The 5,000-nt window shown below is 35.4% G+C and overlaps 1 pseudogene; it reads right to left on the bottom strand.

Moving 5' to 3' along the window:
- Nucleotides 1-3,174: 3,174 nt before the first annotated feature.
- Nucleotides 3,175-4,059, bottom strand: LOC119593095 (annotated as a pseudogene).
- Between the last annotated feature and the right edge of the window lie 941 nt (nt 4,060-5,000).

Consider the following 5,000-nt stretch of genomic DNA (forward strand, 5'->3'; position numbering starts at 1 on the left):
TATATATATATATATATATATATACACACACATAATATATATATATATATATATATATATATATATATATATATATATATATATATATATATATATATATATATATATATATATATATATATATATATATATATATAAGTGGTATCACTAGTTCTCAACCTTTGCAGACAGGCGACTGAAAATACATCCTAGTCCTCTGCTACACTCTTTACTACTAAATTCATTCATTCATTCATCAGTATACGAATTCAAATAAAACAACGAAGTGAAGAACAAGAAAACACAAGACTATGCCTCGTTCTTCCCTTCGTTGTTCTATTTGTAATTTGTTCGACATGAATCCCACACAAATACAAATGTACTGTATATGTTTACAGAACCACTGATATATATACATATGTATATGTATATATATAAACATATATTATATATACATATACATGTATATATATAACTTATATATATATATATGTATATATATTTATATATATATATATATATATATATATATACATATATATACCTATACCTATATACATGTTGTGTGTGTGTGTGTGTGTGTGTGTGTGTGTGTGTGTGTGTGTGTGTGTGTGTATATATATATATATATATATATATATATATATATATATATATATATATAGATAGATAGATAGATAGATAGATACACACACACACACACACACACACACACACACACACACACACACACACACACACACACATGTGTGTATATATACATATATATATATATATATATATATATATATATATATATATATATATATATATATATATATATATATATATATATCGTCACCCTCATAACATAACTGCTTAAGTAATTTCTTCTACTGAATAAATAAAAATAAACTGATTCAGGCAATTTGATTGCAATCTTTACATATGGCTTAGGCACAATTCTGAAGCAATAGTACATTAAAAAATAAGATAAAATCAAATAAAATTCTTAGACCTTCTGAAGGAGATCCCCAGCAGTAACAGCAGTCACGGAAATACAAACTGAAGGGGAAGTACTCGAAAATATTTTTAATAATTGTCAATACATTGTTTCCTTGATCTTTTGAAAAAGCTCTCCAGACCTTCTGAAATAGCATTTCAGCTTCTGTGAAACAGAAACTCGAGGAAAAGTACACGAAGGTAATGTAATCCTTCTCAAAACATTATAATTATCAGCTTTCATAACTGCTTAAATGAACTGTCGGTCACTGAATTCTGCATCTTGATAATAGTCTTGATGGGAACAAGGGGATCCATTTTATTTTTGTGGTTTATATCTGATGCGGACGACTACTAGACTGAGTGAATGTTAAATGATAGTTTGTACTTAAATGTTCCATCACTTAGACCCCCGCCAATGGGTCTCCTGGCTATTTTCAAGCCTGATACTGGTGAAGAACCTGTTCTAGATATTCAAGAAGTGTTGGTGTTTCATCTGTTTGACAATGCATGGTGTTGATTCGATCCTCGCACACTGGATGAGCACTACATATTCTCGCTTGGTGAGGTCATCTTTCATTAGTTTGCGTTTATTTGTGCTATTCATGTTCCAAACCATGGCCAAGATATTTAGTGGACAAAATTGTTTGTTTAAGAGACACTTAGTCATTAATAGCAAAAGTAAAAAGGACATATAGATATTTTAGATTCAACTTGCAGCTTCAAACTGCTGCCTGACGTTTCACTTCTAGTTTGCAGCTCTGAATTGCTTGTGGCATTCTTCTCGATAGGCTGCAGTTCCATTCAGCAGAGGTAAGCCTTTTAGTAATGAAGGAAGTAAGAAAATGTGATCTAAGAAACTTGTTTCCTAACATCCCCAGTTCTGTGACGTTGTGCATATTCTGGCTAATGTCAAATGATTTTACTCACATTAGGCAACCTCAATCGTAGTGAAATGGTAAATAGCACAGAAATACACTTGTTCATACAGTACAGAAACGCCCCAAATCCAGCATGCAACAGTACATAGTTGCTCTGAGAACCACAAACAAGACTCTTTCTATTCTGTTTCCCAAACATTCCCTTCAAAGTGCATATTCTCTTGTCCTGTTTTATCTCGCGCTTTTCTTTTCTTAACACACTATGCAGCTGCAATTTTTGTTCCTTTTAATTTTTTTGGAACGATATCATGATAGAAGTGATACACACCTAAAACTGACAACTGGGTAAACATTAGCTATGTGTCTGAGATAAACTTTAACTGAACACCTGAGTAACCGTAGAAAATATTACTCTTTAATATAAAGCAAATTGTCTACTAGTAAGATACTATAGGAAACGTAAGACAAGCATAGACGCCGACATCTCGCTGTTTGGTGTAGGCAGAAACGTGTATTTGTTAGATTGATAATAATGCCTAAGTCACCTTGTGATATCGGTTGAAAAGTTTTGGGGGATCTTAGACCACTTCTACTCTGGCCAAGGCATTGGAAGTTATACCATTATATGCGTAACAGATGCGTAACTTTAATATAAGCAAAAACCCAGAAATCGCAAAAGAAAAAAACAAACTTGGGCAGTTATTTCATGAGGGTGACGGTATATGTATATGTATATATACATATAAATATATACATATATATGTATACACACACACACATATATATGCATGCATGAATTTGTTTATAAATGAAACGGTTGTTCCACTAATCAAAATATTTTTCATTTATCTACGTTTTTTTTACGTATGCTGACATTTCTTTACAAGAATATGGAAGGTGTGAGCATGCATGTAAATATATCTATTTACCATTCGATATATCTATTTTTTTACTTATCTATTTCAGTGTCCTATATATCTTACACACACACACACACACATAGAGAGAAAGAGATGTATGTAGTAAATCCTTCATATATACATATGTATATTCATATGTCGTCACACAAATCGTAAAGTATGAAATGGGAAACCAAATCCATACGACCATGATCTATTTTATTTCATAGGGAACTTAATGTGACTGAAGATAAATATGATGAATTTGAATGATAGGTTCGACTCAGCAAGAAGATACTCTTATGTTCAGACATATAGGATGCTCGCCTACTGTGTGATTCTTAAAGCAAAGTGATGACATCAGTCAACACGGCTTTTCTGCGTCTGCACATGGGATTGGCCAGATGTGTGATAATCTTAGCTTAAGGTGATGCTCATGACTGGTATGAGAAGGTGGAATCCAGCATGAAGGAGAGATCCTCTCTGGAGAGAACGCACATGTCGAAGAGGGCGCTGCAGGCCTTGGCATTTGTCTTGGCGAACTTGGATACGAAGGTGATGGCCAGGTCGTAGACGCCTCGGGAGCCCTTGAGGTTGTGGTTATTCTCGAAGGCGGTCTTGAAGGTGGACATGGCTGGCGTGAGCTGTTCAGCGAACATGGCCTCGATTTCGCACAAGAGCTTGGCCACGCAACCAGCTGAGTCCATCTTCTGTGCCACAGCAATCTGTTGTAGCGAAAAATATATTATTAATAAAAACCAGAATTCCTTCATGCCTTCCATTTCACATCTACATAACTACGCAAGTAAATTTTGTGAATGTAGTTTATATAAGCGTGAACTTACTTCTGTCGCAACGTCGACTCCATGAAATCGACGTCCCACCTGTAACGGCGCTTCAGATGCTTCCCGATAAGAGTCCATCTTCTGGGCCACAGCAATCTGTTGCAACAATAACATGAACCATTAGTGAATACTTATCTACATTATTTCAGTGTTTGCTTGCCTCTTTCCAGTACATGTATACGTAATCATAAGAAAATATCGCAAAAGCAGTTTATATAATAGTTAACTTCCTTTTGTTGCAACGTCCTCCACCATGGAATCGACGTCCCTCCTGTAACGGTGCTTCAGATGCTTCCCGATAAGAACTCCCTTAAGCACTGCAAGGGCGCCCACGCCCAAAGCTGCCGCTGCAGAAGCTGGGACAGTGGTAGCGGCGATGGTCCCGGCTGCGGCGGTGGTTCCCAAGAGGAGCAGAGACTTGGAGGAGGCCTAGAGACCGCACAGGAGGAGAACGACAAACATGCGAGAATTCATGATGATGGTCTTCTTCTTCTTTTAATGGTAGGTTCATGTCTGAGCCGCCGTGGTCACAGCATGATACTTAATTGCAGTTTTCATGTTGTGATGCTCTTGGAGTGAGTACGTGGTAGGGTCCCAGTTCCTTTCCACGGAGAGTGCCGGTGGTACCTTTTATGATGATGGTAGAGGCTGACAAATGGAAAGTCAATACACAAATAAGAAACAAAATAGATAAGGCATCACAAGACTATTCTAGACTAGGTATGCTATATTACAGAAAAGAAGAAATGACTATTCAAGGACTATATCAGGGTACCTGCGTGTGTTCCTGGCGAATTAGAGGGAATTTGGTGTCGGATCTTGTTAGCACGTCGAAGGCCTTTGTTGTCAATAAGTCGTACCTTATAGCAGGATTTTGAGCCTTATTTTCCTTATGCCAGAATAATTGTTTTCTAAGCTGTGTTCACACACTCGCTTACACACAAACACATATAATGAATGTGTAATTTAGTGTGTGCAAATGTATATATAAATTATTACTAATCAAGGAAATGGGGTACTAAACAGAATGTATTTATATGTGCATATGCTTGTGGCTGAATATGAAATAACAATAGTAGTAGTGATATCAATGATGATTGAGCTGATGATAATGAATGTGACAGTAATACTAATAATGCCAATGATACAAATCATAATGATAAGATATTGGGGATGATAAAATCAAGTTATAGTTTCAGAGCCGCTGATCTATGTATACTTAATTCACAGCAAATGAAGGTTAAGGTTCTGTTACCATCGAAATGAAGGTTAAGGTTCTGTTACCATCGAAATTATACTTTATTAATCTAGTGCATGTATATGTATGTGTGTGTATGTATATGTATATTTGTATATCTATGTATGTATACACACATATATATACATACACACATATATGTATATTTATACATATA

The sequence above is a fragment of the Penaeus monodon genome, chromosome 3, assembly GCF_015228065.2.
Source record: "Penaeus monodon isolate SGIC_2016 chromosome 3, NSTDA_Pmon_1, whole genome shotgun sequence".
Taxonomy (NCBI): domain Eukaryota; kingdom Metazoa; phylum Arthropoda; class Malacostraca; order Decapoda; family Penaeidae; genus Penaeus; species Penaeus monodon.